Here is a 13,615-nt window from a genome sequence, read left to right on the forward strand (position 1 = left end):
GTGGCAAGGTCACTGACATGTACCATGCAGCCAATTGTGCTGAATCCCATAGGTCATATGTAACAACTGTAGCAGCAAATCAGCACAGTCATCATACTCAGGGGGGATGAAAACATTTGAAACAACAGAACAGTACCAAAGTAAGGGGTAAGACACAGGAACAGCAGTGTAATCCCAAGGAAATACTGCTAAGTTATGTAAATAATGACAGCAATCCCTACCACTATGAAAGTGTTGTAGCACTCCTCCAGTGAGCAAGCAAACACTGAGTACATACCCAGACAATTAGGGGTATGCTACCACACTATCCCTTCCCATCTAGGCAAAGCCAACCTTATCATTAAGAGTTACATGTGCCACCTGGAGAGAACAGCCAACAGACAGCACCAGGTGTGCAATCACAAATACCACAAGACCTGCTCAGGAAGAAAATTCATATCATCCACTAAATGTGGAGAAATGCTGCACAAGACAAGTGTCAAACCAGCATATTCTAAATGCAGTTACAGTATCCATGAACCAAACACTAGCAGACATGAAAAATAAAGCCACCACATCCAGGGATACAACAACCCAGGTCATCTAGACTGTCCTGTATTGGATGGACACAGATTTAGTGGTGGTGATACCCACAACATATTGTCTAAAATAGATCATGGCTCAATTAATATGTAAGGTACAGAATAACTACCTAACCAACACCAACAACATTACTGGATGGGTCAGTGGAGACATATTCTATCAAGACTGGTCAGTTCTTACTATGCTGTTAACATGTGTTAGAGTCCAACTTAAATGTACTGCTTCTAACAACCAAAGGCATTATCTAGTAACTAGCACAGTCCCAGATATTGCAGTTGGCTGGGATTTCCCCCATCAGGACTACAGTATAGCAACCAACAGTAGGATGGTGCCTCTTGAGCATGCCCTAATGACAATGAGGGCAGTGCTGGCATAGGGGGTACTGTGGACCATATGAGGAGACCTGTGTATGACATGTGGTCTGCACCTGGAAGTGAACTAAGTAATCACTGATTTTGAAAGGACAGTTATTAAAGACATGTTGAGGCACATGTCCACTGTGACCTCCTAAGGGATGTCTATTTTTATTTGGCCAGATCCTCTTACAGTCACTGCAATGGTGACATCTGACCTCCCAGAATGGTATAGACACCACATTTGCCATGCAGTTGTGGATACTATTACTTAATGCCTTCCTTATCAGCTGTGTGTCATGTTGTTGTGTGCTTCCTAGGCCATTATTACATTTACAGATCACTTCATAAGCACTCCCCTCTGCAATCAAATGATTAAACAGCTGCCACCTATGTTTCCATCAAATTCTGGAACATCTCTACATTGGTATAATTGGACCTTTCTCAGATGCAGAAGACAGATAAAGCATGGCATCAGAGGTGACAGCTGCTGTTAGGAAAAGCATCCTGCACCCTGCTGGCTACTCCAGTGGGAACAAAATATGGCAGATGACTGCAGAGAAGCCTTCCTTTGGGACTGACTTCCCACCTCAGTTGGAAAGATCAGAGTGCTAAGGGAACATTCCTGCTATGGACAGACTTCCTGAGTGCAGCAGCACATCACTACCACACGTAGTTTTCCCTCACCCAGTGTACCTAAGCACCGCATATATTCCCTGCACTCTGTCTCCCAATAAAGTGCTCCCTCTTCCCACCACCTGAGATGTCACTATAGTGTAATACCTTCATGCACTTTTCTTCTTAAAATTGCAAGCCCTGCAAAGGGCAGTTGAGCCACTGTGGAAGGATGGATGCATGGTACAAGCGCCTGGAGTGTCCATGAGTCATACATGACTGGTGTTGTCTTATTTTGACATCTGTCACAACTGCAGCTACAGTTCTCTATTTCAGTGGTTTCCTGCCACTGCAGCCATATTAGTCAGGCAGTCTGGGATACAAGGTAATTGTATACAACCTTTCTACAGTATTCCAGTTTGGGGGGAGTCTGGTTTGTGTGATACTTGAAATATGAGTTGAAAAAAGACCAATATCTGCCGAGTAAAGCACCCTCAATAAAAGACACTGTAAATAAAAACCACACAATCGAGGAGTGCAGATAGTAGCTTTGCGTTTTAATACAACGCTTCATCAGTCTTCAAAAACAACCTGCGACATCCCTCTTTAAATACCTAATAAATCACAGCTTGTTTGAATCAACAAATTACATAGTTTAAAGTCAACAATCAAAAAAGCGACACTGCAGGAGCAGAGCCAAACTCTTCCCGTAAAAATATATAGAAATATATATATATATATATATATATATATATATATATATATATATATATATATTTGAATACATACACATATATACAGTGTTAATAAATACAATAAAATTACAATATTAATGTTTTGAAATAGTCACTAGGAAGGGAGCTGAGGGAGAGCAAGTGTCATTCAATCCATATTTATGTGCTTGGGCTTTAAGATCCACTTGCTCTCCCTCTCTGGCTTGGCTCTCATGCCCTGCAGTGTCGCCATTTTTAATTGTTGACTTTACTAACTATGTAGATACTTGAAATAGCTTATAATTCAGTATTAGAAAATTTGGTTTGCGATTTGCAGTTTCAGTCCTTGTCAAGAAACCCATTCTTTAAACCTACAGTGCAAGCTCTTTCATCATCACGGATATTATGACCATTTTTTTATATGTTAGCCTAGTAGGGGAACTAGTCTTCTTTCACAACCCCTTTTCAACAAGATTCATGTCGAGTCATTGAAGGTAATTTCAGTGGATGGAAAAATATGAAAAGCATTCACAGAAACCACCTTCAATGAACTTGTTTTTGGAGGGGGAAAGCCAACCTTGCACTCCCTCATGTGGGGGACAGTCCCACACCCACTGGACTTGTATATCCAAACTCCAAGGTCACACAAAAGTGGAGAAAAAACAAAACCCCACAGTTGGCAAAAGTAATTTTGGCTAACAGCACTCGCACTTTTTGCATTCACCAAAATTACATTCTATGAACTAATGTGCTCCCTTACAACTATAATCTATTCCACAAGGGCAATGACAAATGTAATACATGGGTACAAATGTAATGTCTACTCAATCAGCATGTTTTTTGGTGGTTAAAGGAACCCAAAGTACCTGAAGAAACTGCACACAGGTACAGACAAAATATGTAAAGTCCACATAAACAGTCACTGACAGCGTCCAGAAGTTATGACTGAACCTGGACACCTGAATTTGGGAATAAACCTTAACCATTGAGCGAATATGTACCACCAGATGCATGTTTCAGGCTGTCATGGAGGCACAGGCACATATGGAATGGTACACCTGCAGAGGGCTGCTTTTTCAGCTGTAAGTGACAACATTCGTGATCTTGCAGTTGCCCTCCATTATTATACAGAGGTCATGGACAGATGGTGGGTGAGATGGTGGGCCTCCTTGACAATGGATTGTCCATGCTAGAGCATGTGGTGGGGCTGGTGCGACAGCCACATGGACATAGGCCAGCAACACCAACATCTGGCAGTCAACGTGGATGTGCAAGGACACCAAGCCACTCCTGTAGTGGCAGTACCAGCCCCAGCACTGCAGGGAGCACTGTCCACACCACACCATAGCAGGCCACATGCACATGGCTCTGGCCAGTCCCAGGAGGGACCTGGTTCCAGCAGACATATGTCATCATCAGGGGAGAGTAGCATATCGAGGCTTGTACCTGGATTTGCCCGTGGAACCCCTGGCATGTACAGTTCTCATGTCCATGACCGGAGGTGGTGAACTGCACACCTGGCCAGGTATGGTATGCAGCTGTCCAACAAACACCTATATAGCGCAGCCACATGGCAGAACTGTGTGCATGCATACCCACACACAATACAAACACACCTAGGGCAACCCCATACCTACACACACCACATCACCATGGCCATATCAGTAAATTAAACCCCTCACCCACACACATGGTGTCAAATGTATGATCCACCCTAGGTCTCTGGCAAACCAACAACCCACCCTGTGCATATGATGATACCCGTGCCATAAATCTGTCATCCATAACATCGATGCAGTGACAGGCTAATATGGTTCTGATGCACACGGTGACTGTACTACAGTGTACCAATGTATTGCTATGTAACATGTCAGCAGTAATGTTTAATATTTACATGTCAGGTAGTGTAGCTGTCCAGCCATGATGCATTATAGCTGTTAGTAACATTGAGTGATTGTGGTCTCCCTAGTCTTATCCATTTGTATTGTAGGTGTCCATGTGTCAGCAGGAGGATGGTCTGCTGTCATATCTCACAAGGGGTATGGCACTAAGGTGACACCATGGCTGTGTCATGTCCTAGGTACAGTTGAACACATGTCACAGTCTGTATAATAGTTACTGCCTGTGCCACATGGACAGATGACCCCCTGGGACATGTATATTCAGCAACCTGAAATAGATCCCTCCACATACACGCACACTCTTACTTGGCAACACTGGGACTAGACCCCTACATAGGTATGTAGTGCTACTAATGTGCATGGCTAATTGCACACAACACACAACGTTTAGGATGAGGTGTGCTCCAGGTTACATATTACATGCCGAACATCCCCAGACATGTACAGTATGGTAATGGGGGATGTAATGGCTGTATATGGACAATACAGATTGTGATATACCATCATATACACATTAACAAACACATAAATGTCAGACACACATCCGAGAGACCTGGGCCTGTCATTGCTAACTACCTTGTCAGTGTATCCACTGTGTTACAGGTAGGCTGCACATAGCACATGCATAACTGGGCTGGATAGTGTTATCAGTTACCTGTATGGTTGATGGTGACAGTGGTCACCATATAGTGGTACATGGGACATGTACCGGGGGTACCATGGTGTAATGACAGTATAACCAGCACCCACACCCCACTGTGGATATTGTATGCACTGGAACCCATGATGACACTCTGACATACCCACCATCACACATTGACCAAGACTGCAATACAACCCCTTGTCCATCTCAAGAGTGCTACTACAGGGATATGCATCTAATGCACATGCCACAGACATAGTAGGGTGATGCATTGTCATGCCTCTCCTATGGGCAGCAACATCACTATCCCTAATACTGTGTGGCAATGTGTATTGTAATAGGAGTATGTGGCCTCGGAATGCTATGCCCTACATATATACACACATGCACACATGCACACACTTGCCAGAACTCAGTGGGCATCCCATGCCTATCAACCCATTTGTACACCAGTGTTGTGCTGGTACTGCAAGGTCCAGGTAGCCCTTAGGGAGAGGAGCATAACAAGGTACATGCAATGTCTGGTACAGTAGCAGCCACATCTAACTATGGCAATGGGTGGTGCAGTGGGTGTGAAGGGCCTCAGGGTATTCATAACTACAGGTGTACTAACACACAGACACTGATATCCTCAATAATGCACACATACACATTTGTCAGTACTGGGGTGCATCAGTGCAGGTGTTCATAGGTGTGCACCTGGATATTGTCTAAGGAGAGATGGGAAATGTAGGGAATGTGTGTTCAGTGGTATCATGCCACCTTCCATGTGCCAGCAGGCCATCTATCTACAAACACCATTGTAGTGACCCTCAGATTGAGAGTGACATGCATCAGCCAATCCTCTGGGTGCCTCCTGCAAATGACTGGTGAAGTTCTCCAGTTGACATGTATGCAACATGTATTACATAACATGGTTAGTGTTTGTCTTGGAGACCTGTACCCAAGCATGTTCTGTTGACTGTGGTAGTGTAGTGGAGGTATCCATGGCATGTGATGCATACAGGGTGTTGTGTCCTATCTGTGCCAGTTATAATACAGCTGGGCAGACATGTCAGTATCAGTCAAGCATAGATTGCCTGTACATATCCAAGATGTATACCTGACATCTGCACATCTGTACAGGGACTGACAGACATCAGCTCACCAACTAGCTATGCAGTAGGATGAATGTGTTGACAGATAGACGTCTGACACCAACAAGTATGCCATTACTACATGATGGCAGCCCTCACTGACATGTGCTATACAGACAGTAGTTTACAGTTATTTTCCACATCAGATCATTATCCAGTAGTAAATATATAATGTGACACAACTCACACGCCAGGAACATGACAGTGAGGACTCAGAGTCCATCTATGCATGCAGGGGTGTTTGATGCCAGTAGCGTTGTCACCTCACAGTAAGACGCTGTCCGGTTCAATTCACAGCTAGAGCGCCTTCTACGTGGAGACATGCATGAATGGGTGTACCTTCGTTGAAGGTTGTGCATCAGGCCTAGCAAGCCGGTATGTAAAAATCAACTGCCAATCATTAGCGGACCGGAGTTCCGCTGTGGCGACCCCTAACTGGGAAAAGCCGAAAGACACAAACAAACTACAATTAGCAATCTACTCTTGCTTAGGAAAGCACTGTCAACAGCAGTAACATCATGATACACTACATGCCAATGTGACTGCACATAACCTGGGATACTACCCTTGTATGTAACACATTCACATGGATAAGAGTGTTGTACAGGTCATATATACTCAAGTGTCCCAGAAAGGAGACTCACACCCCTTGCTACTGTAATGCCAGCACATAGACACATGTTATGTACATGGCATTGCATACACTTATTAGAGATGTCATTACCCTGCTATGTTATCAGACTGGGATGTGAGCACTGGTTACCAGGGATGAGCCATGCTTAGCAGGTGTCAGCATTGCTGCAATATAACAGCTAAGTTCATTTGCACACTGGTAAGCAAAGCCTACACGGTGTAATCGCCCATAAGTTTAACCGTACCTTAGAACCGCTTAGTTTTGTGCAAACCCACGCAAATGCACTTAAAGCTGCTCAAAACTGCCTTAACCACTATGTATCCAGCAGCCCTTGTTCTGCCCAGCAACAAAATAAACAGCCCGAGCAGGTCTTGAACCCAGGACACTGTACATTATAGTCACAACAATTAACCCCTACACCATGACAGCTGTTTTTCCAATACATCTGTCAGTAGACATATTGAAAAGTATTAAACAATTGCTGTGACTTCTACAATTGTATAGTACTTGTTAGTGATATTACTGTTGCATCACATATGTTGTTATATCTAAATATACACATATCAGATACATACGGTGAGATACATCTGGGAAGGTATACACAACAGTAAAGTTTACACATAACAAGTATATGGATATATACATATGTAGATATATGTCTACGTGTACATACACATATATATTCATAGTGCATCATTTATATGGCCATATACAGATCTCTCTGTATATATATATATATATATATATATATATATATATATATATATATGTATATATATATATATATATATATATATATATATATATATATATATGTGTGTGTGTGTGTGTGTGTGTGTGTGTGCATTTATATATATATATATATATATATATATATATATATGTGTGTGCATCATATATGTATGTATATATATATATATATATATATATATATATATATACATTTATGTTGATATATATGTAGATATCTATAACTATATGTGCATATATATCTATATATCTGTATATGTGTAGACATATATAGATGTGTATATGTATATATATGTATATGTATATATAAGTATATATATATATATATATATATATATATACTTATATATACATATATATATACATATATATATATATATATATATATATATATATACATATACATATACATATATGTATGTAGATATGTATATGTGTATATATCTATATATATATATAGATAGATAGATATACCCATATACATATATGTTTACCATATGTCCAGAACCTGGAGTGGAGTCATACCTCAGCACCAGTAGTCTCAACCTCTTAATACAAGGGGATGTCATGTATGTATAGCAGGTATATATGTAGATTGTTGCTACTGCAACAGGGGTTGTCTTAACAGACATGTGTGTGGGAGGTCACATCTGCTATTGACATGTATGCCATCAGCTACTGACAGACATCCAAAGGACATCATAGTACAGTACCACTGATAGCACAGTAATGATCATGTGGACAAAAGCAGAGATATGACCAATATATGTGGACAGTCTGGCACACTCTGGTCAGTCCAGAGGTATACACAGATCCTCTTAGTGTGATACATGTGGACCAAGCCTGACAATGTGGATTTTAACAGCCATGTACATGGGTATATCACGTCAATACTGGACTACATATGCTCACACAGTTTATGCATTCACACACTCCTGTCTGTCCTGACACATAATAACTGGTGGTGCAGAGGTCACATGGCCACATACTACCCAGTAGTTAGTGACATACATCTGTACAGCATCCCACTGCTTTGTCAGAAATACAGAACAGTTATGGTGGCCCGGCAGCAGTACATCTTGCAAATATCTGGACATAACATCACACTGGGTAATTACACTAAGCTGCTAGGCATATAACAAAGTACTGTGCAAACTACAGGCAGACTGCCACAACACTGGCCTACATTTCGTATAGGGAATACACATGTACCTGAAAATATAGCAGGCTCGACAGACATGTCACAGCACAGAGTAACAGACACCTCTGTGAAAGTGCATAACCACAACCAATGTGAACAGCCACAGCCACATATGGTACGCAAGCTTAATCTTACACTACATGGACTGTCTGATCAACACCATCCTCATATGTGCCACTCACACACTAACCCTACATATACTGGGTCATGACACAGTGTGGTCCAATGCCTGTCTGTGGTATGGGACATGTGTGTGTTTGGCCCTACAAACATGTGAGCCGATAGGGTGCCATACACTGTAGCAGCATGTAACATCAGATAGAACAGGACTAAGAACAATGACATCTACCACAGTCTGTACACAGGCCAAGGTATGTATTCGCAATACACATACTGTCGACAATCACCATAAGTACACAGACCCCACTACTGTACACACAACCACAGAATACCCAGGTTATGTCCTCAAAAATAACCCCTACTATACATAACATGTCTAGCAGTCTGATATCTGACTGGCTTGTTATCAGGTATGATGTCAATAAATAATGGTGTACAGAACATATGCACCTCTTACTGCATGACATATGTACAAAAAGGTTGACAGACTTGTGGCTGGAGCCACAAACACTGGGCCAGTATTGGCATGTTGCTGTGATACCCTCATACATTTACTGTTGTAATAGGATTTGTTATGACATATGTCCTATGAGGGCTATGAAGTCAGTAACTCTCATGGCTGTCACCATGTACTGACTGCAACCCTCAGACTATGCTTCTGCAGATCAAAGATAGGTGATCTGTGAGTAACACAAGAAACATAAGACTCCAAACACTGGCCAGTCTGCAGATAACCCTACAGGTGGGAGTTTCCTCAAACACATAACACTGTCATGACAGGTATTAAATCGTGTAGACCAGCCATATCCACACAGACCCTGTTAAACCAACATTACTCCAAATGCAGAAGAGCAACACTTACATTCTGTAGTCATGTCTGGAACATCCCCCTCCTGTTTGTTGGCCTCTCTCCACAGTGTATTTTGTTAGAGGTATATCCCACTATCATCTGTGAAGCTGTTTATCAAACACCGACATTAAGTCCTGTTCACAGTGAATGAAAAGGGCCAACACCCACATGATGTTCCTAGTTATAGGAGTGTGTTTCCATGCAGTTGGCTATGGGAATGTTACCACAGCTGTTCCACATACAATCAGCTAGTGGGGGACTGCAATTTGTGCAGAGGCCATCAGCTGATCATGAGCATCACTTACAAAACACAAGCTGCTGCCTAAGCAAAGCAGGTGTACTTCTCCACATCCACCAGAGAGGGAGTAAGAGAGACCAACAGAGACAAAGTAAGACAGGGAGGGGGTGGGAGAGTAAAACCTAAGCATGTTTGTGTCATACACTTACCAGTACAAGGTTTCAAACCCCTGCCTGACTATGCATTGCTATCACAAGTCTATGCAGTTATTGCATGCACCACAGAGCTTACATGTTGGGGAGCTGTCCAAAGGTATATTTGATGGTGAGTGACATCTGCAGCAGTGATAAAGAATGGATAAGGTAGGTGTAGTACACATGCCTGTCCACATGAACAGGTGTCAAGGTCGACACAGCCACACTCTCTCAGGGACTCACACACACTATCACAGTTGGCAGGGTCAGGATTAGACTTTCTAACTATCTAGTTTGCCACAATACAGTAATACATGGGTATCACATGCACCACAGGGGTTATCAGGATGATATGTGGACAAAGGGTATGTCAAGGTGTCTGAAATCAGAAGGCATGCTTCAGTAGGCCAATGAAAGGTGTAGTGAGTGTGAATGGTGTCAAAATCATTATACTCCACACACACACACACACACACACACACACACACACACACACACACACACGTTGTCAGTACTGACATACATGGGTGCATTGCTTCACAGGTGTGTAGTGGTTGACTTTGCCAGAAGGCTGTACAAGGCTAGATAAAGGGTATACATTGGCATCAGGCCATATGACAATGGTCTGTAGTGTGGCTCAGGGGTGTAGTGTCTGGATTGGTTCACACAGTTGGGTATTATAGTCACCATCCAGTCATCTGGGTTACTATTGTGAGTGGCCAGTGCTGTGCAACGCTTGCCATGTATGTGTTCTATAGTCCATGACATGGACGGTGTCTGGGATGTGCACACGTCCCACATGCATGTTTTGTGACATGTGGAAGTGTACCTGGGGTGTCTGGGGCATGTTGTGTAGACAGATTGTTGTCATCAGATGTGCCATTCCTGGCCTCATGTGGTGAGAACTGGCAATGGACACCAGGTTGACCCTGCACCTACATTGACAGCATGATACAGGTATTCCCTGGTGTCCGTGGTATCTGTCCATACAGGGCATGTGTATAAGGCATGGTATGTCCTTTGTGGGTTACATTTTCTGGCTCTACAGTTGTTGCAGGCGTCCAGTGGGGAACATAGAGAAGGAGCACTGCATGCAACTATGTGCCTATTGTAGGGATGGGACAGGGTGCCATGCCCTCTGTAGTCCACTGCAGTCACACCATGGTTACCTGTGGGCAATATGCAGGGAACTGCCAACATAGTGCTTGTTGCCTAGCCGAGTGTGTTTGTGTATGAGGTATGGGTGGAGAGTGTTCTCTGGATAATGCAAGGGTTGCCTATATTGTTCGCCAAGCCATGATGTCACATGCATGGGGTATGGATTGTCTACCCCAGCCTCTCTGCTGTTTGACATTTGTTATACTTGTAAGGTGGACATTGTGACATATAATAGGCCCAACATATAAGAAATTTGCAAAGCCCGCTCCACAATAAGTCCAGTTGTTACACACTCACTGCTACCTCCACACAGGATATGAATGATAAACACACACACACACCAAGTCTCACGGTTGCCATGTGTGGGATTAGAACTCTTATCTAACTAGTACATCACACTACAGCATTATGCAGTTATAGCACGCTCCACAGAGATTACTAGGCTACGACCTCCCCAAAGGTGTATTTCAAAGCGAATGACATCAGCAGGCTTGCCAAAGTAGGGCAATGGAAGTTTTAGTGACTGTGAATGACCTCAAAAGCATTGATCCCTACACAGACAAACACACACACAAACTTCTACACTTGCCATGTCTGGAAATAACTCCTACCTAACTAGTATATCACACTACCACATTACGCATTTATAGGATGTGCCACAGAGATTACTGGGCTACTCCTTCCCCAAAGGTGTATTTCAAAGTGAATGACATCAGTAGACTTGCCAAAGTAGGGCAATGGAAGTTGTAGTGACTGTGAATGGCCTCAAAAGCATTGATCCCTACACAGACAAACACACACACACAAACACACAAACCTTTACACTTGCCATGTCTGGGATTAAAATCCTACCTAACTAGTACATTACACTACAGCATTATGCAGTTATAGCATGCACCATGGAGATTACTGGGCTAATCCTTCCCCAAAGGTGTATTTCAAAGTGAATGACATCAGCAACCTTGCCAAGGTTGGCAATGGAAAGTGCAGTTCATAGGTTCATAGGTTTATACTAGGCTATCAGTCCTAGGGCCTATACATGCATAGACATGACAATTCCCTGGCTATGTCTTCCCACAATATTTACTTCTCTGGACCCCTGTCTAGCAGGGCAGCTGACATGATCCCTGGGGTCAATTTCCTATCTCCCATCCAATCTTCCAGGTTCCTTTTGAAGAGGGCCAAAGAGGCACTCTGCTTGACATGCATGGGCAGTCTATTCCAGAGTCTGGTGAGACTCTGGGTCAGAAACACATCCCTCCAGCATATATTGTTCATTGTGATGACACAATTTGGATCCCTGGAACATGTAGCTGTGAGGGTTTGGAATTCTTTAAGCATAGCATGTCCAACAGCTGTGGGTTTGACATGGCATGGTATATTAAACAGAGATTGCCTCTGAGAACACAATATGTGACAGAGTATGGCTGTATATGCAGTAGATGCCAAACAAGGGCGGTGCCAGGACTGAACCCTAAGGTACTCCAACTGTCACATGTCTGGAGCTGGGGTTGGTGTCACCTACATTTACAGTGTGGGTTCTGTCAATACAGCAGTTGGCAGCCCATCGGGTGACATAGGGATTAATGGCCAGCTTGATAGATTTATCTATGACTCCAGACTGGGGGATGGTGTTGAAGGCCTTGGCGAGGTCTGGATAGGCTGTGTGAGCACCTTACCCTCATCCAGAGCTCTGGAGATGGATTCACAGTCATCAATTAGGTTGAGGTGACATGATTGGCCCTTCACAAACCCAACCTGGTTGGGGTCCAGTGTTTGCAGGTTGCCAATGTTGTTGTTTTAATTTCCCTGATAATACATTTCATGGCCTTGCAGATCAGGCACGTCACACTGCTGGGGCTGTAGTTCCCAGGATCCAAAGTGGATCCTCCCTTGTGGACTGGGATAACTGTAGCTGTGCACCACACAGTGGGCATGAAGCCTGAGGTGTGGCTATGATTAGACATGGCACGTAGGTGAGGTGCCAGTTCAGTTTGTAGCTCATGTAGTACACAACCCAGGATGTTGACTGGTCCCATGGCTGCTGTTGTCATAGAGAGTGTGGATTTTACCTTTGTGGCCATTATTACCAGAATCTGCAAACTTTCCATGTTAAGATGGGCCCTTTGGGGGTGGGGGGAGCAGTTGTCACTGAATCGATCTGCCAGGATATTGGCAATATCCTTGGGAGCAGTATATTTAATACCATCCTGTTGTAGCTCAGAGCAGATCTGAGCATTGCCATTTAGATTCCTCGCATAGCTATGGAACGGCTTGCAGCTGTTTTTGATATGTTTGGCTATATTATGTTCATAAGTAGCTTTGGTGGATGTTATGAGGGATCTCTGCTTCTTACTGTGGCTGGTAAGGGAGTATTTTGCATCCTGGAAATTCCCCCATTTCTGCAACAGTTTCCTCCTTTTGTTGTACAGTATGTTTATGGCAGGGGCCACTACATTGGCTTCCTTTTCTTGGTGGGGACCGTCCGGTTCTATATTGGATGGCATGATTCATGTATGAGTGGATG

This window comes from Protopterus annectens, chromosome 1.part2, assembly GCF_019279795.1.
Source record: "Protopterus annectens isolate FY-2018-M chromosome 1.part2, PAN1.0, whole genome shotgun sequence".
Taxonomy (NCBI): Eukaryota; Metazoa; Chordata; order Ceratodontiformes; family Protopteridae; genus Protopterus; species Protopterus annectens.